Below are 10887 nucleotides of genomic sequence, written 5' to 3' on the forward strand. Positions count from 1 at the left end.
AAAAAAAAAAAAAAAAAAAGGACATATAAAATGGGCATATTTATATAGTGCCATGTGATAGGTCAGATTTTAGAGACGCTTGAATGCCAGGCATTTTTGAGTTCAATTCTCTTATGGCTTTACTTTGGTACTTTCTTTTTTCTTTTGGTATCAGGTATCGAACTCGGGTCCTTGAGCTTGCAAGGCAGGCAGTGGAACCACTGAGCTAAATCCCTGGCCCTCTACCTTGGTACTTACTGCATTGGACCACCACTGTTTCCTGATAACAGATGACATTACTTTGCTCACAGTTCTCACTTGTTTTCCTATCCTTGCTGGGCAGATGTGGTATATTTTCTTGCCATATTGATGTTGAGCTTTGCCATGTCTTATGGGCTGAATTGTATTCTCTTAAATTTGTATGTGGCATCTCCACCCTAGCACCTCAGCACAGTAGAGATGGAGTCTTTAAAGAGGTAATTAAATTAAGAAGAGGTCATTAGGCAAGTTTTGATCCAACAGGACTAGTGTTCTTACAAGAAAAGGATCTATACATGAATATAGAGAAAAGACCCTGTGAAGACACAGGAGAACACAACTCTAGGTAAGAGAGGTTTTAGAAACTGAACCTGCCAACCTTGGTTCTGGACTTGTAGCTTCCAGAACTCTGAGGAAATGAACATTTTTTTTTAAAGGCCTCCGAGTCTATTGTAATTTGTGTAGCGGCCATTGTAAACTAATACATTATGTGATTTGCTTTGGCCCCAGGCATGTGAGAGGAAGTACCTGAGTGCTGGCTCTGGGCCCAGCCCTGAGTATAAGGCAATGCTAATTTGCACTCGTTCTCTTGGGGCTTCTGCCACGTGCTGTAAGGAAAGCATGCTCTGGACGGCTGCTGACCCCTGAAAGAGAGCCATGATGTACAAAATAAACCCAAACTTGACTTGTAACACAGAGCACAGTCATCTCAGCCAACCCACAGACCTAAAAGGAAGAAAACTAAATGCTATTGTAACCCCTGAGACTGTGGGGTTGTTTTTCATACAGCATTTTGGAGCAGCATTTTTGACTCATCCTTCTACTGGATTTGTAAGCTTCTTAAGAGCCAAAGATTTGTTTGTATACTGTTCGTCATGGTTTATATCTAGTTGTCCCCTAATGGCCTCATGAATCAGAGGTAGGACTCTGGAAGGTGAGTGGATTATGGTGGTGTTACAGCTGACTTGCTGTTAGGAGGGGAGGTAATCAGCAGAGGTCACTGTGGGCATGACCTGGAGGGGTGTATCTCCCTTCCTGGCTCCTCCCTTGAGCCTCTCTGCTTCCTGGCTGCCGTGATGTGAGCTGTTTTGCTTGCACCATGTCCTTCTGCTGTGCTGTTTCTTCCTTGGAGCCCGCTGACCATGAATGGAATGTGAGCCAAAATAAACCTCTCCTCCTTTAAGTTGTGGATGTCAGGTATTGTGTCTCACTGATGAGGAAAGTAACTAAGACACCATTATATTCCCAACTCCTATCATAGGGCCTGGCATATAGTATGTGCTCACTAAGTGCTTTTGGAATTTATAAACAGAAGAGTAAGGAGCCCTTGAAGGTTTTGAGAGTTAGAGGATGTGAATTTGGAGAAATTATTTTAGCAGTGATTTGTAGGACAGATTAGAGGGAGGGTGACTATTAGGAGATGAGTGTTTAGGGAGGAAGTTAGGAAGACATAGATCAAGGTGTTGGGTAGATCCAGGTTCTATGGACTCAGAGAATTATGTAATTTTGGAAGCTTTTTTTAGAGCTGAGGTCAATGAATACAAAATTGTGAGGCTAGAATTAAACACTAGTTTTTGGAGGAGGTCTATGGAGGTGAGATTCCACAGTAAATCTATGTTAGAAAGGGTGACATAACAGTAGCCACACCATCTGTCTGAGCATAAATTATTTGTATAGCACTGTGGTGTATATTCTATACTTAATACTTTATTTGTCTTAGTTAATAAAATGTTGGCTCCTATATTAGATAAATCAAGGACTTAACACATGTCATCATCTGCTATGGGTTGAGTCTTCCCAAAATTTGCATGTTGAAGTCCTAACCCCTCTAATTCAGAATGTGACCATTCTACAAAATGGTGTTGCTGCAGAAGAAAGTAGTCAAAAGGAGGTAGTCTCAAATTCAGTGTGACTGCTGTTCTTATAAAATGGGCAAATTTGGACACAGACACAAACACACAGGGAGAATCCCAGGTGATGATAATGGTAAAAAACTGGTTGATAATTCTATAAGCCAAAGAATGCTAAAGATTTCCAGAAAACTAGATGAGGCTAGGGGTGAGGCATGGAACCGATACTTCTTCAGAGCCCTCACAAGGAACCAACCCTGACAACCCTGGTCTTGGATACCCAACTTCCAGGACTGTGAGGTAATACATTTCTGTTAAGCCATTCACTGTGTGGTACTATGTGACAGCCATCCTAGCAAACTAACGAAACATCTGAAATAGTGTTCACAACTGGTTGGTGGTCCTCATCTGGGAAGTCATCTCGGAAGTCTTCCCGGGCCTTTCCCATCTTCAGCCCATGATTTCCAAGATGATCATGCTGGTTACAAGAATGTGATGGAGGTGGAAGAGCACACAGGATCACAAGTGAATGGGCCAACTCTGAAGGTGGTGTATGCCACCTCCACCCATATTCCATTGGCTGGACCTCAGTCATATGGGCAATGAAAGCCAAAGATGCTGGGAAGTCAGGGCATTCTGGATCTTAAGTGTCCCTTAGGGCCCATGTGATGAAGGTTTATTCTTTGAGAGATGTGGTAGAAACTTTAAGAGGTGGGGCCTAGTTGGAGGTCTTTCGTTTGAGGGGAGCGCACACTTAAGGGGGGTAGTGGGACCCCAGCCTCTTCCTTTTCCTATTTTCCCATCCTGGCCATGACATGAGCAGCTTTGCTCTATCACATGCCCCTCACCATGATATACTGCCTCTCCATAAACCCCAAAGCAAGTCAGCCAATCATGGACTGAAGCCCCAAAAACTGTGAGCCCAAATAAATCTTTCTTTTTTATAAGGTGATTCTATCAGGTGCTCTGTTACAATAATGGGAAGATGACTCACACAGAAGGATAGCTTGAGTGTGTGCCCAGGAAGAAGAGGAAAGGCATCTGGAGACCAGACGGCCAGACTCAGTGTGCCCTCATAACGATTCTGCAGAATAGACAACATGAGAAAATGAAACAATTTGTTTCAGATCATACAGCTAGAAACTGGCATATATTTTTATCTTTATAAAGGAAAACATTTTAAAAAACTTGTTATTTTTAAAGCCCCATCTCCCAAAGCCAAGCCCCAGAGGAGATGGGAGGGCCAGTGCTGCGTGGTAGATCCCCATGGCCTCATGGGTGATGCTGCCCGCCTGCCAAGGTGGTTTGACTGACTTGGCCTGGTGAGGATTCACAGTGTGCTCTGATGAACAAAGGCACAGGCAAATGTACTCTCCTTAATTTAAAAGTCTCCTTCCTTGCCCTGCAGATGTCCTGGTTGGGAAACTGCACTGATGAGAACCTAATGACTTCCATTTCTGACCCGTGTTTATTTGGTGATGATTGAGCTCCAGGCAAGTTTAGGAGGTCAGGAAAGCATCAGATCATTTTGGCTGAAGTGAGTTGTATGTTGGCTAAAGGAACAACTTAGACAAATACTCAGAAAGAGTGCTTATTATTTGTGTAATGTTAGTGGTCTGGGTTAATTTCCTGTGCTAAATCAAATCATGACTTCAACTGTAGCTCCAACTTTGATATGACAGTGGTCTTTTGATTTGTATTTTTCTCCTCATTCTGAAAAATGTTGATTCTGACTCAGCTCAATTTAAGCCTTGTGCAATTCAAGGTTTTATTTTCTCATTTGGAAATTTTGTGAGTTTAGCTGGATTATTGTCAAGCCACCTGAAGGGGAAGTGTGTGTTGTACCTGCAGGAAGAACCCTCGGTTTTGCTGTCCCTGACATTTGGCAACATTCGCCTTTGTTTTTGCTGCACAATTCTCCCAGGTGTCTCTTATCTTCCAGAAACACCCCCCCTTTGTTCAAGTGCTGTCGCTTTGTTAGAAAATAGGTTTTAATTCTCTTCAGGTGAAACACACTTCCTTCATTAAATTTTCATTCATTCCACCAACATTTATTGAATGCTTTCTAGTGCCAGGTCCCCAAGGTACCAAAGTGAGTAAGACAGTTTCTACCCTCGGAAACCCTGGTGCCTGGTGGCTTTGGTCTCATTGTCTCAGGAACTTGTACTGTGTATCGCAGGAGTCTGATTATTTTAACCTCTGTTTCAGAGGCAGCTTAAGGCATTGAAAAAAATGGAACACAATCTTGATAGTCTTAAAATTCTAAAACATGTCTCCCTAGACATATTGATAGATATAAATAATTTTCCTTATTATTATAAAAGGTAGTTGAACAGGAAGCAAAGATGGTACCTCTGGGAAGTAACACATTACTCAAACATGATAAGGAGTGAATCATTGATTATAGCTTATTAGACAGCAGCTCTCTATTAAATAAATTATTGAAATACATTAGGGAAACAACGGAGAGGAAATAGTCTAAATTATACCTTTTCCTTACTTTATTTCCTTTCTTTTTTTCTTGGCCAGGGATTTAGTTTAGTGGTTCTGCTGCCTGCCTTGCAAGTGCAAGGACCCAAGATGGATCCCCAGCACCCCCCAAAAAAACCAACAAAAATGTAATATCTTTTTCTTCTTACTTCCTTTCTTTTCTCCTTCCATTCCTCTTCCCTCCCCTGTGTTTTTCCATTCCTTTCTTCCTCCCTCCCTCTGTCCCTCTGTCCCCCAACCGCCTATCTTCACACTTATGGAAATCTATAATTTGTGGGAAATGCCCATGAAGAAGGGTGTGGGATACAGAGGTGAACAGGGTGCACTCCTGTTATAACAATACAGGAGACAGAAGGTAGAAATTCAGATCTCTGGATTTCCATTAAGCATAATTTGGTGAGTGTATATCCTACTCCTCAGCCAGTCTTTCAGGAACATAGGAAAAGTGAAAAATTACTTCATCCTCTTGATTTAAACTTTGCATACTTGTGTTCAAAAGAACTCCACCAGACAATATGTTGCTCAGGAATTGGCTTTTTATGGATTTGATAAACTCCATCACTCAACTCACTGGGAGAATTTCTGACATCTTTTGTTGTATATTGCAGGAATCAGCAAACTATGGCCATCTGTTTTTGTATGGTCATGGCATAAGAACGGATTTTGAATTTTTAAGTGATTGAAAAACAAATCAAAAGAAGAATAGTATTTTGTGACATGAGAAAATTATATAAAATTCAAATTTCTGTGTCCATAAATAAAGTTTTATTGGAACACAGCCATGCTCATTAGTTGACATATTGTTCATGGCTGCTTTTATAACAATAGCAGGGTTGAATAGTTGTAATAGAGGCCAGGTGGCCCAGAAATAAAGCTGAAAATATTTACTAGCTAGCGCTCCGAGAAGGTTTACTAACTCCTGACATATTGTTTTATTTGCTAGGGGAGAAAGTTTAAAAAGGGCACATCAACACCTGGCTCCAGAACCTCTTCCAGGGAGGGAATTGTTTTTGTTTAGAAAAATCTTCTGTCTGGTCACTTGGGTATGAAATGAGAGGCCCCATGGCAGTAGGAGTAGCACCAAGCTCTCTTCATAAAAATGGAGGGTGGTCCCTCTGTACTTCTTGGTTGAGGTGGAAAGATGGCTTTTGCAGAAAGACATCCAGGTTTGAGTCCTGGCTCCATGTGACTTCAGACCAGTCATTTAACCTTTCTGAGCTTCAGAATCTTTATTTGACACACGGGAACAAAAATCAAATTTACCTCTCAGGTTTGTGTGATGATAAGTAGAATTAATGTATGTGAAACATTTGAGAGACATAAAGTCTGGCACACGGTAAGCTTTCACTTTCTCCTGGCTATGGATTATGATATTGTTATCATTATTATCTCCATAGGATAAGGAAAATTAAATGGAGTAATATATTCTAAGTGCCTAGAGTCCTGGCTGGCAAAATCCATTTCATAGTCCAACGGAAGACTCTAGGAAGACTCAAGTCTTCTCTGACTCAGGTCTGCGGTCCAGTCTGATCCACAACATCAGTTATGTGCTGTTTGATGTGTATCTGAAGCTAGAGCTATAACAGGAACTCACGGAAGGACAAGGCTGTGTGGCCCTGGGGTGTAAAGGTTGAGGGTGGTTAAGAATGGGATTTCCATACAAGCAGTGTTGTTGCACAGTGAGTAGAGGGGTCTTGTCTCCTCAGGAGTTGAAGCAGGAAGAAATGGGTCAGTAGTGCAGTGTGAGGTACAATATTTGAAAAGGACGTAGCGATAATAGGGGCTGTTATATTGATTTTCTAAGAAAGTAAGTCATTCATGGGAAAGGGAGTCTTTTATCTCACACAACAGAGGCCAGGAGACATTAAGGAGTTTTTTATTAAAAAAAAAAGAGTTGTTTAGAGCTTTTATCCTCAGGAAAGATTTTCCATACACTTGGCTGGTCTATCAGCTGCTTTTGAACCATGTGTTACATTCAATGAGTGGACACCTTTTTGTGTATAAGCGGTGGATCCTGGAGTCGGACCAGTCAGAGTCAAGCCTTGGCTCTATCATTTATTAATAGTGACCATGAGGAAGTTACTTCACCTATCTTTGTATTAATTGCTTCATCTACCTATGGATCAGGAATAATGATAATACCTACTTGTGGTAGCCAGGCCAGTGAGCAAGAATACCCATCTCCTGCAATTCACCTCCACGGGCAATTATTTTCTTTATTTTACCAGGGTTTTCTGCAGGATCTATAGAGTACAGAACAAGGGGTGATGCATCACTTCCGGTTAGATCACAGAAGATATTGCAGTTTTGGTTTGGTTTTCTGTCTTTAAGTCATTCTCTTCCTCCCTCCTTTCCTCCCTCCCTCCTTCCTTCCTCTTCTCTCGTCTCTCAGATCACTTGGTCTGTGGCAAGCCAGATGCCATGTGGTGAGGACATTCGGGTATCTTTAAAGAGGCTGAGGCCTGTCTAGTCCAGAAGTATATGGCCATGGACAATAGTCTGGCTACATCCTGGTGAGAAACCCTAAGCCAGAAACATCACCTAAGCCTCTCCCAAATTCCCGACCCATGGAAACTATGAGATAATAAATGTTTGTTGTTGTTGCTGTTGTTGTTTTTTGTTGTTTTGTTTTGAGACAGGGTCTCACTATGTAGGTGAGACTGACCTGGAACTCACTATGTAGCCCAGGCTGGTCTTGAACTCATCGTGATCCTGCTGCCTCAGCCTCCCGAGTGCTGGGATTACAGGCTTGTGCCATCATGCCCATCTAAATGTTTGTTGTTTTAAGTGGGGAATTTTGGAGTCATTTTTTGCTATATCTGGGTTATTGATATAGTACCAGTATGGTATTATTTGTATCTATAAAGCTCTATGTAGAGCAATACCTGCCACAGACTAAACACAGTACTAGTGTTGGTCAGCTACATAAATTCACACTTAAATTCATCCATAACCAGGAAATGCAGGCAGGAGAAAGTAACCCTCTGGCTGGTCAAAATCTATACAGTCAATTCTTGATTGTTTCACAATCAAAGGCTTTTGCTTTCTTTAAGGCAATCTTGCCTGTTTTCCTAAGTCTGAAACAAGGAAGAGACCCTGATTTATATTTTCTACAGAGGAGAAGAGAGATTGAAATGGTAAGTGCCAAAGAAATTAAACTCATTTTGGTTTTTCAATTCATTACTTCTGAAAAAAAATTCAAGCCCAGCTTCATTACTAGTGCTCTGTTTTAGTGCTGATGATAATTGCAAAGGCAGTATTTTAAATTAGAATGTATAAGACCACATGTAATTAACCTGTACAGAAGGGCTGAGACTTCATATTAGACTATTAAATCAATCCCTGCAGAAGCACTAATGCTGAGCAATTGATTTGAAAATACTGTATGGGCAGAGTAAAGAAGCTGGATGCTAATTACCATCAATGAGAATTTAGCACACTCCTCAGATGCAGAGTGGCAGGCTTTTTCTTCAGGCCCTTAACCCACTCGAAGCAGAGAATTCAAATTAGTTCAGATTAAATACTTAAAACAACCTGAAGTTTAAGGCAAGAGGATTTTTTTTTTTTTGGCAACTCTGAGTGTGATGATCACAACGAGACTCTCCAATGGTCTGGATGCTGTGGTTGTCATAAACTTAATTTGTGCGTATGCTTAGGGACCCTGGTGTAAGATCTTTATCAGAGTCCAGTTGTAGTATCTCTTCCTGTATCAGGTGTAAGTTTCTCCCTCTATACGTTTCATGATGTGTACCACTTTTTCACACAATTCTCTTTCAACACTCATCTCTATTCTTATTTCTACCATGCATCATTAATTTTCTTTCTTTCTTCTTCCTTGACTCTGCTCAATCATTCAAGTAACCAGAAAATACGTACTAGCTACTCATCACAAGAAATAACCACTATACCAGTACTAAGGCAGAGAATTCAAGCAATCTATCAGAATCCAGTTCCTACTTCCCCTAGAGTAACACTCATCACCGGGTGCACGGCTACATGACATTTCCTAGATTCTCTTGCAGTAGGCTTGACCAAATCCTCTCCATTAGCAACGTGAGGGGATGTGATGTGTGCCACCACCAGGTAAGGCTTTTAAATGAATGCATGTACATCCTCTGATTTCTCTCCCCACTCTCTCCCTTTGTGGGCTGGATGCAGGTGATGACATGGCGTTAGAGCCATAATACAGAGTGAGTCTGGGTAATTGCTGTGGTTTGGATATGGTCTGAGTGTGTTCCCCAAAGGTTCTTATGCGGGAGACGAGGTGTTCACTTCACCTAGTGTTGAGGTGGTAGAACTATTATGAGGTGAGGTCTACTGGGAGGTATTTTAAGTCACTGGGAGCATAATGCTGGTCTCACCAGCATTATCACCACTTTCTTTAGAAAGTGGGTTGTTATAAAGTGAGGCCATCTGACATGCCTGGCCCCATCTACATGTAGTTGGTTCTCTTTTCATTTTTCTGCCATATTAGGATCTAGCCAAGGAAGCCCTCATCACAGCCTGAACAGATGGTGCCTCCTGATCTTGGTCTGTGAGCCTCTAAAACTGTAAGCTCAAGTACCCAGGTTCAAGTATTTTCCTATAGCAACAGAAAATGGACTAATATAGTGTACAAATCACCATATGAAGCAAGAGTTTATCTAGTTTCATTTTCCTCATCATATGAATAAGAAATGTTTTGTGTTTGAGGCATTATACATTTTAAGGCCTATATTTTGTATCCTTTTATCTTAACCCTACTAATGTTAGTTTACACATATCATCTCAATGAAGCCTATAATAACTCTGTTAAGTTACTGTTATTCAAATTCTGTACGAGAAGCAGCACATTTTGCAGAATGATTCAGTAACTTGTCCAAGGATGACCAGGTAATAAACCTCAGATCTAGGATTATTTTAACTGGTATGAGGGAAATAATAATGAAGTTTGATCCTTAGGAACCTATAGATTATTGAAGACTGTCTTCTTTGTGACCAAGAGCAATTAGACAATCATGGGATACTAAGTATTTGTACCTGCCATCCAGTCTAATTTTAGAGCCCATGCCATGCTTTTGCTAAATATTTTGAATACCACTCCTGCAAAAGGCAAAGTATGAGTGGTGAATCTCTTTTGTGTCTATGACAATGCTGAGTGAAGAGGGTACCAACCTTAAAAAGCCATTCCAATTCTCAATGTGCCATAGTGGTATTGAAGCAACACTTCTGGGTGGTTTTAGTTAACAATATCTATGGGAAAGGGTGGGATTGCCTTGTAGCCCAGGCTATTTATCGTCAGCACTGGGGGAAATAATTTCTGATGGTGCTGTGACAGATTTTACAACTTGCCATAGACAATTTGATGCTTCAAACTGAGAGGCAGAGCAATTCCTGCCCCCCTTAAATCTTAAAAGTGGCCTCAGTGACCCACTTGAGACCATTAGAATGCAGTGGGAGCAACACGTGTGACTTTTAAGGTTAGGGAGGAAGAGGCCATGTGGCTTCTGCTTTTGTTTCTTGGAACACTTACTCTCAGAATCTTGCTGCCAGGCTGTGAGAAGTCCAGACTCCACAGAGAAGCTGTGTATAGTGCTTGCTGCAGCCACTGGCCCCATCTGAGCTTCAAAGCAAAAGCCTGTGTCAACTGCCAGCCACTGAGTGTGCCATCTTGGACACCCAGCCCTGTTGGGCCTTCAGGTGATTATAGTTTAGTTGTTCACTGCCAGGGAGATCTGTAGCAATCCCATCCCCAATTCATGATCCACAAAATCACGTACAAAGGAATTTAATTGTTGTTTTAAAACAACAAGTTTTGGAATAATTTGTTATGCAGAACAATCCTGGCTCTCTGTGTAGCCTCATGCCAGTATATTAAAACCTAAGACTTGATTTGGGATTTTATAGGGGCTAGAAAAAACCAGCCTTATGCTGCTTTATCGGAGGTTAGTGAGGACTAACTAATTTTGGAAAATGGTGCACTCCACCTGAGAAATTAGGGTAAAAATTGCAGGTAACAATAAACTGTTACTTTGCACAAAGTGTTTTGTATTAAGATCTGGCTGGAGGGAATACAAAATTTTAACAAAATTTCTTTGAGATGCTTCACTTTCTCCCCAATATTTTTATCTGGATATTTCTCTCAGCCCCCCACTCTTATTTCACAAATATTTGGCTGAGAAGATCTAGATGTATATATTAATGTGTCAAATTTAGAGGTCTCTGTTAGTTGCTGGAATTGTAAAATGTCTTCTAATTATTTGCAGTTGGTTAGCTCCACTTAAGGGATGTTGCATACCGATGCCACATTAAAGCAAAAAAAAAGGGGAAA

At 41.1% G+C, this 10887-nt stretch overlaps 1 long non-coding RNA gene across 2 annotated transcripts in view; it reads left to right on the forward strand.

Moving 5' to 3' along the window:
* Positions 1-9107, forward strand: part of LOC104853701 — a 94709-nt gene extending 85602 nt beyond the window's left edge. For both annotated transcript variants that reach the window (XR_777866.2, XR_004517378.1), the window contains one exon: positions 9052-9107. This is a non-coding gene — a long non-coding RNA (uncharacterized LOC104853701). The remainder of the gene's footprint in view (positions 1-9051) is intronic.
* The last annotated feature ends 1780 nt before the right edge of the window (positions 9108-10887 follow it).

This window comes from Fukomys damarensis, unplaced genomic scaffold (genome assembly GCF_012274545.1).
Source record: "Fukomys damarensis isolate Sample0158 unplaced genomic scaffold, DMR_v1.0_HiC HiC_scaffold_16, whole genome shotgun sequence".
Taxonomy (NCBI): domain Eukaryota; kingdom Metazoa; phylum Chordata; class Mammalia; order Rodentia; family Bathyergidae; genus Fukomys; species Fukomys damarensis.